Below are 19,204 nucleotides of genomic sequence, written 5' to 3' on the forward strand. Positions count from 1 at the left end.
CAGCTCCCTGCCTCACCCTGGTCCTCACCTTCCCCTTCATGAGCCTCAGTTTCCCCTTCTGCCCAGTGAGAACATTGGTAAGGATCATTTTGAAGCTTTCCTTTTGTTTTGCTTTTGTTTTTCGAGACAGGGTTTCTCTGTGTAGTCCTGCCTGTCCTGGAACTCACTCTATAGACCAGGTTGGCCTGGAACTCAGATTCACCTGCTTCTGCCTTCTGGGTGCTCTAATGAAAGGAGTGTGCCACCACCAACCGGCTCATTTTGAATCTTTGTTCCAGACCTGAGGGCTAAGAAGCCACTTCCTTTGACAACGGCCTTGCAACATCCGTCCTTGGATCCTCTCCTTTAATAAAACATCTTTCAACACACCCTTCGTATCTGTTTCCTCGGAAAGCACCATTTTGCAAAACTCATCCCTGAATCCCAGTTTCCAGGTCCTGACAGGATTACACATACCCATTTCCCTGAAGTGACTTTGAGTTTTAGTTTTTCCTTTTCTATCCCTCGTGTGTGATGCTGTGTGGCCCAGAAGGGAGGAGTGAAGTTTCCTCCAGAGCAACTGAACTCTTTTCTCTCAGATCCCACTATCCGATGCTGTCAGTCTGTGACCTGGCTCTGAGAAAGCACCTCCCTGGTCCAAAAAGTGGGCTAAGATGAAGATTGGGGTGCTTCAACCCTGAGGTCCTAGGACTCCTTCATCAGAAACAACGATTAAAAGAGCAGCTTCCAGAGCTGGGGATACAGCGCAGTTAATAGGGGACTTGCTCTGCACTCATGAAGCCTTTGGTTTGGTCCCCAGCACTACATAAACCAGGTAACACACAACTGTAATCCCAGCACTTGAGAGGTGGAGACAGGAGGATCAGGAATAGACAGTCATCTTTGGCTGTACAAGAATCCCAAGTCAGCCTGGGATACACGAGTCTCTGTCTCAGAGAAAGAGACAGAGAGGTAGAGAGACAGAGAGACACAGAGAAGGCAATGAATGAAAGCGAGTTGCTGATTTAAACTCTAGCCAAATCCACAAATCCCCATATTCTGGAAGAACGCTGAAGCTGAGAGCCCCCTGGCCAATCAACTCCTTCATGAACTCACCCCCACTGTGTTCTGTGTATGCACACAACCGCCTCTAGATTTCTAAAAGGACCAGGAAAGCCACCTCTCATAGTGGAGGAAGGGGGAGAGACAGAGACTGGTTCAGTCACAGGGTGAGTCAGACACAGCTGTAGGTCTGGCACGTAGCAGGTACACAGGTACAGGTAGACTCTACTTGCTTTTGGATATCTGTCCATCTGTTCAGAGTCTGGAGATTTTTGCTTGCAGCTCTCCAGTGCTACCGAGTTGCTCAGTGTGTGCCCATAGCCTAGGGAGGAATATCCTGTGCATTCAAATGGTTCCTATGTCCCTAGCCAGTCTTCCTCCTCAAGACACACCTGTCACCATCTTCCTGTCTCTAAGGCACCTATTGAATTGGGTCACCTTCATCCTCAACAGCTTTTCATTCAGGACAGAGATGTAGCTCAGTTGATAGAGTGCTTGGAGGCCCTGGGTCCCATGCCCAGCACTGCATAAATCTGAGTGTGGGGAAAAAAATAAAACTGGGCATGGTGGTGCATGCCTGTAATAGCAGCACTTGGGATGCAGAGGCACGAGGATCACAAGGTCAAGATCATCTCTCACTACACAGTGAGTTTTGGGCCAGCCTAAGCTACTTAAGATCTTATCTTGGGAGACAGACCTGTGCTCTATGTAAATGAGAGCCAACCCATCAAGATATCAAGTCCCATGTCGGGCAGTTTGTTCCCCATCACCGTTAAATATAGGTGGGACTTGGAGATGGATGGCACTCCCCTCCCCACCAAGAGGCAGACACACTCACCCCAGGTGGGCCCTGGACCGGTGAATATCAGACGGTATATGATTCTATTACTTCTAGATACTGTGCTCCCATGTCAGATAAGAATGACAGCTGGGCATGGTGGCGCACACCTTTAATGCCGGCACAAGAGAGGCAGAGGCAGGTGGATCTCTGTGAGTTCGAGACCAGCCTAATGTATATAGTGAATTCCAAGACAGCCAGAGCTGCACAGTGAGACCCTGTCTCAAGTTGGGGTGGTGGGAGGTAATAGTGCCAGCTGCTACAGGACCTTTACAGAGTTGAGGATTTGGTGCTTGACCAACTCCACCAAGCATAAGCACACTCTTTCTCTAGGGCTGCTTGGCCTGGTTTGGTTCTTTGTTGTTAGGATAAAGCACGAACCAGAAGCAACTCAGAAAGGAAAGGGTTTGTTTGGCTTGCATACTCCGATGGATCACAGTCTGCCCTTAAGGGAAGTCAGGGCAGCAACCTGCCCAAGGGTGGTGCTACCCACAGTAAAGAAAATAGCCCACAGCCACGCCCACAGACCAGTCCAAAGGAGACAAATCCTCAACTGAAGTTCTCCTCCCCTAGGAAATCTTCCAAGTCTCTAGTTTGTGTCAAGTTAACAACCTGTGCTCAGACAATTCTCTCTTTGAGCTTTGTAAACTCATCTCTGAGAGCTTGGGCCTCTCAAACTCTTCTAAGCCCCAGGTGACCCCTGGGATCATATTTAAAATTCTGCTTCTAGGGGGCTGGAGAGATGGCTCAGCGGTTAAGAGCATTGCATGCTCTTCCAAAGGACCTGAGTTCGATTCCCAGCAACCACAGGTGGCTCACAACCATCTGTAATGGGGTCTGGTGCCCTCTTCTAGCCTGTAGGCATATATGCAAACAGAATATTGTATCCATAATAAATAAATAAATTTTTAAAAATAAATAAATAAATAAATAAATAAATAAATAAAGGTGAAAAAAAATAAAATAAAATTCTGCTTCTAGGATTCTACCTTGCAGGGTCTGAAGCTGTGGGTTTCTGCAAGGGCCCAGAAACCTGCCCTAATCCAGGCTCAGCTCTAACAGCAGGCGTGGCTGTGTCTTCTAGAAACTTTCTTTTTTTTTTTTTTTTTTGGTTTTTCGAGACAGGGTTTCTCTGTGTCTTCTAGAAACTTTCAACAGAATCGGTTCCATACCTGGCCCTCAAAACCTATGTCAACTCTTAATACAAACTGCATTCAATCTGTCTCCAAATGTCCCTGAATATTAGTAATCTGAGCATTATCTGCAAGACTCAAGGCAGACCCTTAACTGTGAGTCCCTAGCAAATCAAAGAGAATATTACACGCTTCCAATATACAATAACCAAGAGCAGGCATTTCCCACGTTGCCCTGTGTTAGCCAGGTGCAAGGTGGTACTTGCTCTCTTCTGAAGGAAAAAGAAATCTTTCAATGTGTGTACTCATTAATAACCCTTGTCTGGGATGAGAAGAGTCTGGCCCACAGCTGCGATATCTTCATGGCTTCTTTCCTAGTCTCCCAGTACAGAGTATCTAACTCTTTTAAATGGTGTTGATCTCTTCAGAGATAACAGCTTCCTCAGTCCCAACTTTAGGTAGGCTTTTCTCACTAAACTACAAGTTTTAAAAGTCTTTCTGCCTGAACTGTCACCATAAACTTGGCTAAAAGCAGCTAGCAATAATTGTGCCCCAGCCTGAAATGCTCAAGTCCACCACATGAATGGAATTAACCCCTCATCACGCTCAGGCTCACTCAAAGTCTCAGGACTTGCATAGATAAAACATAGACAAGTTCTGTTTCAGATGTACCATGCACGGCTTCTAATCTAGTTCACAATAGTGACCTCATTTCGATCTGACACCTCGTGAGCCTGGTCTTTGCTCTGCATTCCCATCAGCATTCCGGCTGGCTCCCTGAGCTTCTCTAGGATGGCCCATTAAGTTCTGCCAGTAGCTACCGAGCTTTCTTTCATTTGCATTCTCAGCTTTCCCGAATTCTTCCTGCAAATCAGTTCCAAGGCTTAGGAACCAGACTTAAACTTATAGCAACAAATCTACTTCCTTGGAATTTTTCTGTGTTACTCATTTTTCTCCCTCAGACCTGTCATGAACAACTTAAGGGAGGAAGAATTTAGTTTTGAAGGTGATTTCAGAGATTTTTTTTTATTCATAGTCCTTGGCTCTGTTGACTCTGGGCCTGTGATGAGGCAGAACATCATGGAGGAAAGAGAGTGCAGAGGAGACTGTTTACTTCACAGCAGACCAGCAGACCTGAAGATGGTCACGAGAGGAAGCAGGTGGGATGGGTTGTGACCAGGTTTGACCTTCAAAGTCACACCCAAAAGTGACCTGCTTTTTCCAACTAGGCTCTACCTCCTCAGACTTCCAGAACCATCTAAAATAGTGCCACTGGGTACCAAACAGTCAACACATGAACCTGTGAGAGTATCTTTCATATTCAAACTGGAACATCCTGGATTTATTAAATATAACCTGTTTGCTTGCTTGTGTATGTATGTATATATGTATGTATGTATTTTGAGGCAGGGCCTCACTGTGTAGACCCGGCTGGCCTGGAACTCACTATGTAGATTAGGCTGGCCTTAAACTCACGGAGATCCACCTATCTGCCTTGTGAGTGAAGAGATTAAAGGCATACCTGAATAGTTTTGTTTTTAATTATGTGCGTACATGTGTGTCTATGTGGTAGGTGCACATGAGTGCAGGTGCCCAGGGAGCCAGAAGAAGGTGTTGTTGAATCCCTAGGAGTTGGAGTTACAGGTGATTGTGAGATACAATTCGTATCCTGGGGACTGAATGTCAGGCATTTGTAAGAGCAGCAAAAAGCTCTTGCCTGGGGAGCATTTCTCCAGGCCTTCATCTGTCTTTTGAGTTCTAGCATGTCATATCTCCATGGGAGGATAGGAGACAGTATAGCCAGTCCTTGGTGTCCACGGAGGATGGGGTTACCTGCTCAGCTATTAAAATCCAGGAAAACACAGTGTTTGTACACACATCCTCTTGGATGCCAAACCAGCCCTGGGTGACTCATTATACCTAATACAATGCCAATGTTATATAAACGGCTGCCACACGGTACCCTGGTGGGAGTGATGACGCACAAGCTCTACCCGTGCGCAGCAGAGAGGCAAATTTTTTCCCCGGCGTATTTTCCATTCGCATTTGGTTGAATCCACAGCTGCAGAACCCACGGATACTAACTACAATGGAGCCGGAACCCTAGCTGTCCCTCTTAACCCTCTCCAAGCCTGTGTTTCCTCGTGTGTAAAACATTGACACTGGTCTCCTAAGGTACTTACTAGGGGCTTGAGAAACAAGGATCGGTGCTTCATAGTACAAGTCCTCAGAGTAGTGAAAGTGGGACCGTTTAGGCTTTTCGTTTTTTAACTTGAAAAATCCAAAGCCAGGAACTGGCAAGACAATACGGTGCAAAACAGTGAGATGTTCAAGAAGACAGTCTTCCCTGTGTCTAGTATTGCTCCCTCTCTGAATGCCCATCCTATTGGTTCAGGACACAAAACCTCATGTAGAGCCTGGATTTCCAGAGTCTCTCCCTTTCTGCTATGTGGGCTGAGTCTCGTAGCAGACTTCCTGGAACTTTTCAAACCTAGAGTGAACTGAGAGTGCCTAGATACACAGGCACGGTGGCCAGCTAGGAAGACGGGGGCCTAACGCTATTTAGTGATTTGTGATTCGTTATTGAACTTTCAAAGCACCTCTTACTAGAAATGGAAATGAATTATTTCTTACAGAAGCACATGAGATAATTCATTTTTTTTTGTTTTGTTTTTTGTTTTTTTGAGACAGGGTTTCTCTGTGGCTTTGGAGCCTGTCCTGGAACTAGCTCTGTAGACCAGGCTGGTCTCGAACTCACAGAGATCCACCTGCCTCTGCCTCCCGAGTGCTGGGATTAAAGGCGTGCGCCACCATCGCCCGGCGAGATAATTCGTTTTAAAAAGAATTTAAAGGTGCCATGCCATAGCCCGAAAGAGATGGAGACTTTCAGACTGGAAAGAGGGAAGAGGTGTGGGTAGAGGCTGGGGAAGCTGACCAGCATGTCAACATGCATAGACCATGCCAAAGGCCCATGCTGACCCAGCTCCTTGAACTTCCCTGTCCTTTGTAGGACCCCGGTCACTTGAGGGGCAGGCACTGGTGCAAGCCGGGTTCTGTGAACTTACAGGGGTTCTGCAATTATTGTGGCCATGTTTATAGAGAATTACGAGAACATCTGGACCAAGTGACATGTTTTTACTCCCAGTTGATGGAAAGGTCTATGCTCAGGAACTTGTATAGTGCTCTTTGCCTCTGGTCCAGCAGAACTTCTCGCGATGTTAAAAATATCTGTACAGCCCAATATGGTAGCTGCTTTTACATGAGATTTCTTGTTGCTGTTCGATTTTTTTTTAAGATTTTTACTTTATTTTTAAGTGTGTGTGTGTGCATGCATATGTATGTACATACTTACACACACATATGTTTGAATGTGTTTGGGAGGACAAATGTGAATGTGTCTGTTGAATCTCCCTGGGACTGGAATTACAGGCAATTATGAGAGTTGTCCCCAACATGGATACTGAGAACTGAATTCTGGTCTTCTACAAGAGCAGTGGGCACTCTTAACTGCTGAGCCTTCTCTCCAGCCCCGTGATTATTTTTTTGAGACAGGATCTTACTATGTAGCCAGACTCAAACTTCCTCCTGCCTCAGCCTCCCTGGCGCTGAGATTAAAGATGTGCACCATCCTGCTCTTGGCAAGTGACTTCAGAGCTCTTGACAAGTGGCCAGTACCATGAGGAAGAGAACATGGTGTGGGGTAGAGCCCTGGATTAGGAGTCAGGAAGGCCCCAACTTACTCAGGGAGAAGTCACTTCCCCTGTCTGGCCTTCACTTCCTGATGCAAGGGGATGAGTGATACAATGATCCAAGAGGTTTCTCCATCGTTCCCTGTGCAGCCCCAGCCTCAAGGGCACAGGAGCAGTTGAGGAGTGAATTCTGCAAACTCTGTCCCAGATCTCCCTTTCTGGTACAGCCTTCCACATGGGTTTTGTGTGAACTCCAGTTCACCCTTCTTCGAACTCCATGCCACATTTGGGGTGAGCAATTGCCAGTACTCTGAACAGGTACTTCTCTGTGCACATTTGATTCCCTTTGTGGCAAACACCCTTCCTTGTTCTCTTACTTGGCTACTTTTAGCTCTCAGCTTAGAGAAGTCACTTCCTGTGGTATGACTTGCCAGGCCCCCAATCCCATCTAGACATTTGTTCTGGTACCTACAGCTCCCTGCATTTTTTTTTCCTGCCAAAACATGTCTTTCTCACCTTTCACTGTAACCATCTGATCATATGCCCATCCTCCAGAGCAGGGCTATCCATCAGCACCCTCAAGGATGACAGGGGTGATGGACAGACCTCCAATCTCATGTGGTACCCAAGAACTACCAAGGCCAGAGAGGAGAAATGATTTCTGAGTGAATTAAGTTGGGGGTTTCTTGAGTCCTAGTCTAGTACTCTTTTCTACACCACATCCCCTTCCTCATGGCATTGGCCACTCTTCAAGGGCTCAAAAGCCACAAGTAGAGCAGGGCACGGTAGTGCACACCTGTAACCTCAAGTCCTATGTAGGAGCAACTACTATCCTGTAACATGCCTAATGCTACCGAGGAACTGAGTTACCGTGTGTGTGTGTGTGTGTGTGTGTGTGTGTGTGTAGGCCATATGCATGAGTGTACACATATGTATGGAGCCCAGCAGTTAACCTCAGGTATTGCTCCTCAGATGCCATCTGCAGCACCTGCACTACTGGACGGTACACAAGCAGGGAGCTAAGCTGGAGACTTAGAAACACACACACACAGTCAGACAGAGACACAGGGACACAGGTCATCCTTGATACAAGAATGCCCACTTTATTGTGCTCAGGGCAGCTCTTATATAGGGCTCTGGCATGCCGCCCCAGCCCTTGGGATCTTTCAGCTGCAGACTCATCAGAACCCACTCCCCTGCCATCAGGGTCTCATGCTCATAGCAGCTGCAGGCTGCTCAGAACAGAGAAAATAAGTTGTTTACAAGAAATTCAGGGTCTGGTAGTCAGCAGTTCCCAACAGCCATTCATCTTGCTTTTTGAGCCAGGTTCTCCCACCAGCCTTAAGTTTACTAATTTAAGGCCGGGCGGTGGTGGCGCACGCCTTTAATCCCAGCACTCGGGAGGCAGAGGCAGGCAGATCTCTGTGAGTTCGAGACCAGCCTGGTCTACAAGAGCTAGTTCCAGGACAGGCTTCAAAACCACAGAGAAACCCTGTCTCAAAAAACCAAAAAAAAAAAAAAAAAAAAAAAAGTTTACTAATTTAGTTAGACTGCCAATCAGCAAGTCCCAGTAATCCTCCTGCCTCCTGTGCCTTTACAGCATTGGGATTGAATGTGCACCACGCCAGGCTTTTCCACTCAGGTCCTGGGGCTTAAATACAAGTCATTGTGCTTGGGCAGTGAGCACATTACCAACTGAACTATCGCCTCAGCTCCTAAATTACTGCTTTTATTTAAGTTTAATTAAATTACAATTTGGTGGTAAGTTCTTCCATATATGTGTTGCTTTTATTGGTTAAAGAATAAAGCTGTTTCAGCTAGTGGTTTAGCAGAATAGAGAAAGGTAGCAATTTTAAACAGATAGAGGAGGGAAAAAAGCAGAGTCAATAAAAAACCATATAGCTGGCAAAGGAGTCAGACACCCAGGAACTTTGATGGTAAACCATGAGTCTTGTGGTAAAATATTAAAGAATAAAAATGAGTTAAGATATAAGAGCTAACTAGCAATACGCTTAAGTGATTGGCCAAGCAGTGTTTTAATTAAAACAATTTCTGTGTAGTTATTTCAGGTCTGGTGGCCAGGAATGAATGAGCAGCCCCTGTCAACAAATTGGCACCCAAAGTGGGGCAACTACACCCACATAAAACCTGAGAGAGCTTAAAAAGTAGTTCTAAAAACAACACACACACACACACAAAACAGAGTTTAGTGCAGCTTCTTGGTAGCTGGCATTTTTGGGGGGATGGGCTCTGTTTGCTTGTGGCAAGCAGGGGTGCTGCAGCTCCTTTATATGTAGTTATTTTAGGCCTAGGTAGCCCGAGAAAGAACGAGTAACCTCCATTAACAACAACTGATCCACCACATGTGGATAATGGTCACTCAGTTGGACAGGATAGCTCTGGTATCTACAAGCTTGAGCTTCGGGGGACAGAGATCTGATTGGATTTCTCTATCTATGATCTTCCGGGGAGAGAGGTCTGATTAGATTTGTCTATTTCTTTGTCCTTAGATGCTGTCATATCAGAACTAGGAATGACCAAGAAAGCCTCTCTAGCCGGGTGGTGGTGGTGCACACCTTTCATCCCAGCACTCAGGAGGCAGAGGCTAGTGGATCTCTGTAAGTTTGAGGCCAGCCTGGTCTACAGAGTGAGTTCCAGGGCAGGCTCCAAAGCTACACAGAGAAACCCTGTCTCAAAAAAACAAAAAACTAAACAACAACAACGAAAGTTCTTTCTAGCTGGGTGGTGATGGTGTACGTATGCCTTTAATTCCAGCACTCAGGAGACAGAGGCAGGCGGATCTCTTGTGAGGTTGAAGCTAGCATGGTCTACAAAGTGAATTCCAGGACAGCCAGTACTGTTACACAGAGAAACCCTGTCTCAAAAGAAGAAAGAAAGAGAAAAAAGTCTCTCTTACCAATTCCCTCCCAACATCTTTGCGGCAGGCACTGAATGGTAGAGACTCTATGTCTGTAGCCAGTGACTTACAAGGGATGATCGCAAAGCATGTTTTGGCTTCTGTAGAGCAGCAGAAATCAGACAGAGCAGGACTCGTCTCCCCCCAGTGGGGGTGAGGGTGGATAAGGTGGGACTGGACAGGTAATATGTGAGTGTTACCCACGTTACTCATGGCTATGATAAACTACTGACAAGTAGCATCTTGAGAGGGGGTCACTTTGGCTCCCAGTTTGAGGAGACACAGTCCACCATGGTAAGGAAGGCCTGGCATCGTGGGAGTGACCCTGGGCTGGTGGCAGGGGGCATTTGGCTGCTTGCTCACGTCCAGTGGATCGGGAAGCAAAGAAAGTGGAAAATGGTGCTTGCCCAACTTCTTCCTGTTTCCGTTTTTTTATTTAGTCTGGAACCCCAGCCCCCAGGACAGCTGTCCACATTCAGGGTGGGTCTTCCCTCTTCAGGGAAACCTCTCTGGAAAAGGCCTCAGAGGTACACCCAGAGGTGTCTCTCCTAGGGACTTCAAAATCCAGTGAAGCTGATGATAGAGCCTAAAGCCAGCACACAAGGGTCAGGAGGGGGTGGCTTGCCCAGACTACAGCTGGCCAAGTTCAGAATGGGCCCGAGGGTCATCAGGTGTGACTTGACATCCAAATGAGACTCAGAGTTCGGGAAGGAAGGAGACTGCTTTTCTTTTCTGGGAAAGACTCACAGAAAGTCCTACATGGGAACAGATGAGGCAGGAACAAGGCAGGAGGATGTTAGCAGCACGTCTGGAGATTTCCTCAAGGCCGTGAGCACTGGAATCTCCCTTTGGACAAAGGAGGAAATACAGACGTCCAGGAGAACCCAGGAGGGCAGGCCAGGTGGCCTCTGCCCTCATACCTGCCCTTGCCTTATTCCCGGCCTAGCTCAGGAACCACTAGGCTCTCAGCTCTTCTCCAGAGCCCCCTCCCCTTCCTGGAATCTACGGCAAGTGATAGGCAGCCTGGGGAGCAACAGGTGGAGGCTGGCAAAGGGCCCTCTGCTCTGCCAGAGGGCGGGATGGGGCCTCAGCTGGGCCTTGCAGGACTGCCTGGTGGCTGGCTTCTCCATCAAGGGGGAATTCCCCTCCTGCCTCAGAGTCAGCTCCGCCCAGCCCTCCTTCCTGCAGAAGCTCAGAAAGCCCAACAGCCTTCACAGGGACACAGGGACGCATGGCCGCACACACTGTGACATTGCCTCGTGATTCCTCAGGTGAGTGACCTGGGCTAGGGGTAGGTGTGACAGCAGAGGTGACAGGCCTCACCACATGGTGATGCAGAGGCCATCAGACCTTCCCAGCTGTGTGTCAATAGCTGCCTGGCCTCCCCTTCTCTGCTAGCTGGGGTCCTTTGCTCCCCAGCCTACTTTGGTGGGCCCACCTAGGGCCTTGAATTTCTGGCCTCTACTCTTTTCTCAGCCTCCTTTGCCCTCTGACCTCTATCTCTGGTCCCTTATGCTTGTTCTACCGTAACCAATTTTCTCTTCAAATGTCTCTAACTTTTCCAAAGGGCAGAAAAGAGAGACTTATTTCTGTTTTATTTCTATCTGGGGGCAAAGGGGAAGCTCTTTCTCTCATGTATGTTTTCTGTGTGTGAAAGGATGCGTTTGCATCTGTGTCAGACTCACAGGAGCAGGTCCGTGTTGGTCCATGGAGGATTTGTGGATGGTCTGGGTGTCTTTGTGTGAATGTGAATTTTGGGGGTGTGGGGCGTGGGGTGAGCTGGGCCATTTGGAAGACTAACAAAGAGGGCAGGGGGAGCCCATAATACTCCTTGGGGGACACAACAGTGATTGAGCCCTTTCTTGACACTGGAGTAGAGGGACCCCGCTCTTGTCTCCAGACATCTTTGCTCTCAGGCCCACTGGCTCCTTCTGAGGGTGAACCTTTCACCGAGAACTTGAGGCCCTGGGAGTGGGCCAAGGGCTGGCAGATGGTGGTGACTGACTTCTTTGATTACAAACAGTCCAGTTTTTCCAAAACTGGTCAGAGGCCCAGCCCAGGGAAGTCCCTGGCTAAGGAGGGTAAGGGTCAGGGGCTGTGTCAGACATTTGACAGTGACCTCTGGGCTGCAGAATGAGGGAGGAATGTGGAGAGGTCCTAGAAGACATGAGAAGGTGGGGGTAGGTTGAGAGAGAACCGCTCTCAGAGCCTGGTAGGGCTTCCCAGGATTGGGAAATGTTCTGGTCCTCTGGGTCTGCCTCCCCTCGGGGCTGAACTATTTCCACTTCCAGGAAGATGACCAGGAGCAAGTTGGGATCCCAGCCTTAAGCCAGCTTGATACTCAGACCTGGAGTTAGGAGGGCCAGGCAGAGAGAAGCAGACCCAGGACTCCTAGAGACTGTGGGAGGGGCCTGGCAGGGCCAGTGTGACGAGCTGGGAATTTCCCGGGTGTCACTGTCCTTTCTTCTCTTCTAGTGGTGCCCTAGAAACCAGAGAATAACAGGCAGGTTAGGGACAGAGGGGGAAAGAGCTGGGAAGGAGAAAGAGAAGGGAAAGAGGCTGGAGAAAAACTCAGCAGTCATGGCCAGAGGCCAGCTCCTCAGAGTTCTCAGTGAGATCCAGGCAAAGAGATCCCCAGCTGTGGGCCTGGGATCCCCTTCAGGAAAGGAAGATTCGTACTCCCTGCTGTCCCAAACTATAACTATCATGCTTCGTGTCACTAGGGCCATTTCTCTGTGTGTGCCACAAACTGACACTGCCTACATAGGCTTGCTTAGGAAACGAGGGTGCAGACGTGAGTGGCAGGGCTGGCACCTTAATTACTATATGGCCTGTATCTTGGGAACAGGGCAAGCTGTGAATGTAAATGGTTTTATTCGCCTTGCGATGATGAATGAGGACTGGAAAGATAGTTCAGTGGGTAGAGTGCTTGCTGTTGAGTTTGACAACCTGAGTTTAGTCCCTGGGACTCATCTAGTAGGAGAGAAAGAACTACAAACTGTCCTCTGACCTCCATACATGTGCTGTGGAATGTGTGCATGCAACAGTACACACACACACACACACACATATGCATGCACGCACACACTTGCAATAGATAAATATATGTAAAAGATGCTAAATGAACACAAAAATATTGCAGCCTTCATACCCTATGAAGGCAGATAGAGTTTAAAAATGCCTTAGGCTGAGGGGAGCTGGGACTACAGATATAGTTCATTTAGGAACAGTTTTTGGTTGTGTGTGATTGGCGGGGGGAAAGCTTGTTGTTGTTGCTGTTTTGAGTCAGAGTCTCAAATAGCCCAGGCGGGCCTTGGATTTTTGGTCCTCCTACCTCTGTCTCCATAGAGCTGGAGATTGGAGCATTCAGTACTACTTCCAGCTGGCATGCCATCTTTCCTTCCTTCCTTTCTTTTTGTTATTTTTTAAAATACAAGACACTTTTAAAAGTTTTTTTTTTATGTGTACTGGCATCAGAGCCCCTGGAACTAGAGTTACAGACAGTTGCAAGATGCCATGTGGGTGCTATTGAACCCGGGTCCTCTAGAAGAGCAGCCAGGGCTCTGAATCACTGAGCCATCTCTACAGTCCCCGCCATCTTTCTTCTTATTTTTCTTCCTTTCTTCCTTTTTTTCCTTCCTTCCTTCTTTTCTTCCTCCCTTCCTTTCTTTCCCAAGCTAGCCCAAACTTTCCTATGGAGCTGAGGAGGAAATTGAGCTTCTGGTCCTCTTGCCTCCACCCCTTAGGTTCAGGATTACAGATGTTCAGGATTACAGATGTGTGCCATCACATTTGATTCTCTGAGGCACCAGGGACTGACTCCAGCGCTCTCTTGCATACCCGCACCACTTCTCAGCAATCACCACCAGCACCCTCAAGTACCATTTTAGTCAATGTCACGTGTTTGACATTCCTTATCTCAATTAACTATCACCCAAATCTCTCTTTTTGATAAGCACACACCCAAGAGCAGAAAGTACCTAGAATCCACTGAAGGGTTTTGTATTCCAAGATCGCCTCGGGCTAAGGATCCAGGAAGGGATCCAGGACTGCTTAACCACTCCTACTCCTACCCAGGTCCTTCAGTCCCACCCTCTCACAGCCGAGGCTCCCAGTTCTCATTCTAATAGAATAAGGTTTATCTTGGTTTGAGTCTGTTTCCAGCTTGGGAATGAAGCTTAGTTCGGGAGGCGAGACAACCAGCTCTGCTGAGGTCTCAGAAGAGTAGACATCAGATGTGGTGAGGCATCCCAGCACCCAGGACCTGGCTGGGGTCATGAGAACCAGAAATAAAATGTCTTCCTCACTACGCAATGATTTTGAGGCCAACCTGGGCTACGTGATACCCCTGTCTCAAAAAAGCAAAGAAGGGGTAATAAGATAGCTTGGCAGTTGAGGGTTTGAGTTAAATCTCCAGAGCCTATGTAGAAAAAGATGAATATAGTGATACCACTTATAGTCCCAGCACCGGAGGAGAGAGATAAGTGAATCCCTAGGGCTTGTTGGCCAGGAAGCTTAGGTCCCAGGTCCCAGTAAGAGACCTAGTGGAGGGTTACTGAGTAACGACACCCAGGCTGACCTCTGACATCCACATACCTATGCTCAGTACACATACACACACACACACACACACTCAACCACACACAAATATGTATACACACTCATACTGAGGCTCACACACATACACAAACACACAGGCAAGCAGCTGTGCCTCCCATCAGTTGGAGCATGTAGGAGGAAAGCAGGTGCTCCCATGGGGGAGCCCAGGTGCTTGCGACAGCATTCATCTAAAACTCAGGGTCACACCTGCTGCAAGTACTAGCCTTGCTCTGGCCTCAATGCAGCTCCACCCACAAAGGGTGGTCATGTCTCTGTCCTCTTGTTCGTATTTCATTGCAAATATCATCACTTGAGTAGGGTTGGGGGTTTGGTCATTTCTACAGATCCTTTTGAGGCTGGCATTCTGAGTTCTGTGTCCTGCTAGCTGGTGAGATATTGTGACATGATGCTTAAGAGCCTGGCATGAAGCTCTGTATGAACTCCAGTGAGCATCCATCCACCTGATTGTCACAGACTGGATGGGAGATGAATTGTGTAAAAGTGTAGAACTAGCACGTACTCCATCTTCTCTCTCTCACTCTGTGTGTGTGTGTTGTATACGCGTGTGGAGGGGGAGGGTACACACATACATAGAGACCAAAAGAGAACATCATGTACCCTGCTTTATCATGTTGTTCCTTGTTCCGTTGAGGCAAAGTCTCTTACCGAACCTGGAGCTAGGCCAGTAGTCAGCTAAGCTGCAGCAATCCTCCTGTCTCCACCTCCTAGCCCGACAGCAACGGGGTTTTAGACATACACACAGCCATGCCTGACTTTTGAACTGAGTGCTGTATGTTCATATCAGGTCCGCATGCTTGGGCAGCCAGGCTTCTTGCTCCCTAGCCATTTCCCCAGCCCCTTCATGTTATCTTCTAACCCTTTTATGTCACAGCCCCCACTTCCTGCTTCTGTCACTTGATTGTGCATAGTCTTTTCTAGGTATGTTTTTAGAAGTATGCACTTGGCTACTTTGGAGCCTCCCTGGTAGAGGAGGGAGTGGCAGAAAGGACGAGACATCGTCTTCTTCAGCACAAAGCAAAACAAAACACAGGCAGTGTGGTTCTCCTCCCAGGTGGGGCTTTTTGAGGTGCTTGTTGACACTCTAGAATAGTAAGAGGTTGCCACCTGCCTGAGTCACTCACCTCCCAACTTGGAAACTCCCTTCCAGGCTAAGGGGGTGGCAGAGGATGCCAGGCTAGGGGCATCTGCCTCTCGCCAGCTCCATGTCCCAAATCTAGGGGGATGGAACCAAAGATTATATTGGTGGGTTTAACAGTGAAATCTATCAATGCGTGTAACCCACATCTGGACATCATCATTTCTCCGACGCTAGTGTGTGCCGAGCCTGTCTCTACAACACTCATTCTCACAAACACCTGAGGGGGAGGTACACCCTGGGTTGGGGTTGGGGCCTGTGCTTCTGTAAGAAAGCGAAAAAGGTGTGGGGGTGAAGCTCAGTAGAGAGCTTGCCCTGCATGGAAGCCCTGTGTTCTGTCTCCTGTGCTACATAAACTGGGCAGTGATGGTGCAAGTCTGCAACCCAGGAGAGGGGAGGTGGGGGCGGGAGATCAGGAGTTCAAGGGATCAATCTACCTTGCAAGTTTGAGGCCAGGGAAGGAGAGAGAGAGAAAGAGAAAGAGAGAGAGAGAGAGAGAGAAAGAGAGAGAGAGAGACCGTCATTCTGACACTGTGGAGACAACACAGCTCTGTGGAACTAAGGCCCTGGGTTCTGGTTTTGATTGTGTCAATGGGTGTGGCCTTGAGCAAAGCTGAGGTTCAAAGCAGCTCTGGTGGTGCAGCGCTCAGCTCTGGAGTGAAACCTCAGACGGACAAGGATAAGAAGATGACCTTCAGTGGTTGAGCAGAACAGAAAAGAAAGTTTTGGGTGTGGCCATGCAAAGTTATCTCTTCACTTAAAGGTCAGGCAGGAGGATGGAGAGGTCTAGACCAGTTTGCGACCACACGGTGAGACCCCCATCCACCCACTCTAGAGATTCCTCCACTTGCAGGAGTCAGTCTCCTTCCACCTTGTGGGTTCCAGGGATTGAACTCAGGTCCTCAAGCTGGTCAGCAAGCACTTTTACCCAACTCTGACCCATTTCACTGGCCCCTAGGTGGTTTTATTGGTAGTAGGGTTTTTTGTTTGTTTTGAGACCTGGTCTTACTGTGAAGCTGTGGCTGGCTCTGAACTTAGTACTTAGACCAGGCTGGCCTCAAATCCCAAATCTCAAATCTTTAAAGGCTACGTAGGAATCATGGACATTTGTGGGAATGAAACCACTCAACTTTCTGAGGTCAAATATCTTACTAAAACAGTGGAAGCAGTATGCAGTCAGACTGGAAATTATTGGAGACTTCATTTTAAAGGAAATCTCAGTACTGGGTAGTAGGTAGGAGTGAAGAGCTGGGACAAGATTTAGGGAGTGAACATTCCAGGAAGAGGCAAATTGAGAAGCACAGGGAAAAGAGGCAGAGAGACACAGACCTTTGGAGAATTGATACATAGGACAAAGGACCCAGTTCCCCCTGCAGCCTCTCCTGAGGGTGATTGTGCATCCTCTCTTGGGGAAATCTGACCTCTCTCCCTTCAGAATCAAGACACATGCATGCTTCTTTCCATAAGAAATGTGACCTAGAATGTCGTTTTGCCAACCTGCCAGCTCCTGTGAGGTAACTGGGACATAGGTGACAGAAAGCCTAAAAGGAGGGTCCTTGGAGAAGACATATGCTTAAGTAGGTGCCTGCTCACAGTTCCCATTGATAGATCTCTCTTTATGTAAAATGAGGGCGTGTATGAAATAGCCCCCTAGATCCTCATCCCCAGTCCAGAAGATGAAGACCTGTCAACGTTTTCAACAATTCCAGTGACAGAGAATGTTTCAATCTTCCTCCTGAAAACCCTACTGTCCTCCTTGTTTTAAAAACTTTTATTACAAAGTCAAGGCTTTCTGCTATGTTCATGTCTATGGAGCTCAGAGGTCAACGTCAGGTGTCTTTCTAAATTGCCTTACTTTTGGGCCAGAATTATATATATATTTCTGCTGGTGGTGGGGTGAAATGTGATCTCGTATATCCCAGGCTGGCCTCAAACTCAGGATCCTCCTGCCTCAGCCTCCGAAGTGCCGAGAAAGCAGGTCCTGCATCTGGGAACTAGAAAAGACCCGGTACTTGGCATCCGGTGCTTAGTGCCCTCCCGGGACACAGGAGGTATGGACCGAGTTGGACCTGGGTAGTTGGCACAGTGTCCTAAGGCTCCCTAGGTTTGAGCCGCGAACTGCTCCACCCAGCCAAACCGCTGCGGCTGTTTACATCGCAGGCCCCACCCCCAGCGCGCCCAGCGCGCGGCGCTATTGGATGGACGGCGCGTCGGTCTCCGGGGACTTTCCCAGGGGCGTGGCGTGGCCCCAGCATTTCCTGGTACCGACCGGAGCCTAGGGCTGTAGAGTCTGGCTCGGTGCCCCGAAGTTCTCGTCGTAGGGTGAGCGGGGCCGCTGGGGGGATGGGCAGGCGGGAGGAGACCGGGGCCCGCGCCGGGAGCGAGGGCTAGTGGCGGGAGTCCCGGCGTCGTGAGGTGTTGGCGTCTCGTCAGGCTTTGGAGACTCCCGGCCCGCACTGCCGGCCGGGCGCGCATGCGTACCGCCTGCGGAGCGCGCCTGGGACCGGCCCGCGGACCCCTGCGAGCAAAGTTTGGGTTGCGGTGTGTAGACGTCGTAATGACGAAAATCAGCATCATAACCACGCTTATTGGTCGATTTCCAGATAGTCTTTTCTTGTTTGTTTTGAGACAAGGTCTCACTGTGTGCTACTGTCTGGTCTGGAATTCGCTACATAGAACAGGCTGGCCTCGAACTCACAGAGACCCTCCTGCTTTTTTCCGGAGTGCGAGGATAAAAGGCGTGCAACCAAGTGTTGATCTAAATTTTTAGTGTGAAACTCATCCAACTGTTACATTCATTCTAACTCAATGTTTTTTTTTTTTTTTTTCAAGACAGGGTTTCTCTTGTAGCTTTGGAGCCTGTCCTGGAACTCGCTTTGTAGACCAGGCAGGCCTTGAATTCACAGAAATCCACCTGCCTCTGCCTCCCGAGTGCTGGGATTAAAAGCGTGCACCACGACCGCCCGGTGACTATTACTTCATACATTTATTTATTGTTTGCATGTAAGGTTGTGGACAGACAACTTGCCTGACTCATTTCTCTCTTTCCAAACCTCGTGGGTTCCCACCCGGGATTGAACTCATGTGCTCAGGCTCCGTGGCCACCCCTTCTCCATGAATGTTACTTTATATCTTCACCTCACCAGCGAGGAACACAGGCAACTTGCAGATTGTAATCACATAACTAGTGTGCTGCAAAGTCGGGATATGAATGTTTGACTGCAAAGCCCTCTGTTCCATCCTTATTGAGCTCATTTTGCACAGCCCGGGAGGCATTTGTGTACACAGGTGCTGGGTAGATCCAGTGAGTTTCTGGGAATGATTTAGGAGAGATGGCTTTTATGCTTTGGGTTGTGTTTGGCCCGTGGGAAGTTCCTGCGCCTCTGTGTGAGATCATGTGCATGGAAGTGGTTTGCTGTGCATGTATTCATCTTGTGTCCGGCAGTGGGTGGGAATTTGGGGCTGTCAGTGAGGAACTGTTTTGGTAAAAGGGAGGGAGGGACTTTCATGGATGAAGCAAAGGTCTCAGCAGTAGCGGTCCCCACCCCCTTGCTGAATGACAGTGTGGGAAACGTGTGGATTCCTGATGCATCATTTTGATTTCACAGTCAGTCAAAGTGGGATTTGATCAGCTCTTACTCATGCGACCAACAATGAGGGGTGTGGTAGAGGGGAATTCAGACTCATGAGTGGACAGTCAGGGGACTCTCAGAATGGTTTTTTCGGTCCTTGACGGAGAACATTTTGTTCAGAGAGTGGAATGCTCACACTAACCAAGCAGGCTCAGTGTCCCTTTGTCCCTAGCAAATGGCCTGTGAAACTAACCCATAA

At 48.4% G+C, this 19,204-nt stretch overlaps 1 protein-coding gene across 4 annotated transcripts in view; it reads left to right on the top strand.

Annotated features, from left to right (window-relative positions):
- The first annotated feature begins 17,607 nt into the window (after positions 1–17,607).
- Tnip1 (TNFAIP3 interacting protein 1) overlaps positions 17,608–19,204 on the top strand; it is a 41,886-nt gene continuing 40,289 nt past the window's right edge. For all 4 annotated transcript variants that reach the window (XM_041664556.1, XM_041664555.1, XM_041664553.1 and 1 more), the window contains exon 1: positions 17,608–17,695. The gene's annotated coding sequence lies outside the window, so the exon portion shown is untranslated. The remainder of the gene's footprint in view (positions 17,696–19,204) is intronic.

Source organism: Microtus oregoni, unplaced genomic scaffold (assembly GCF_018167655.1).
Source record: "Microtus oregoni isolate MIOR12 unplaced genomic scaffold, Mior012 000015F_ref0000493, whole genome shotgun sequence".
In the NCBI taxonomy this organism is placed as follows: Eukaryota; Metazoa; Chordata; class Mammalia; order Rodentia; family Cricetidae; genus Microtus; species Microtus oregoni.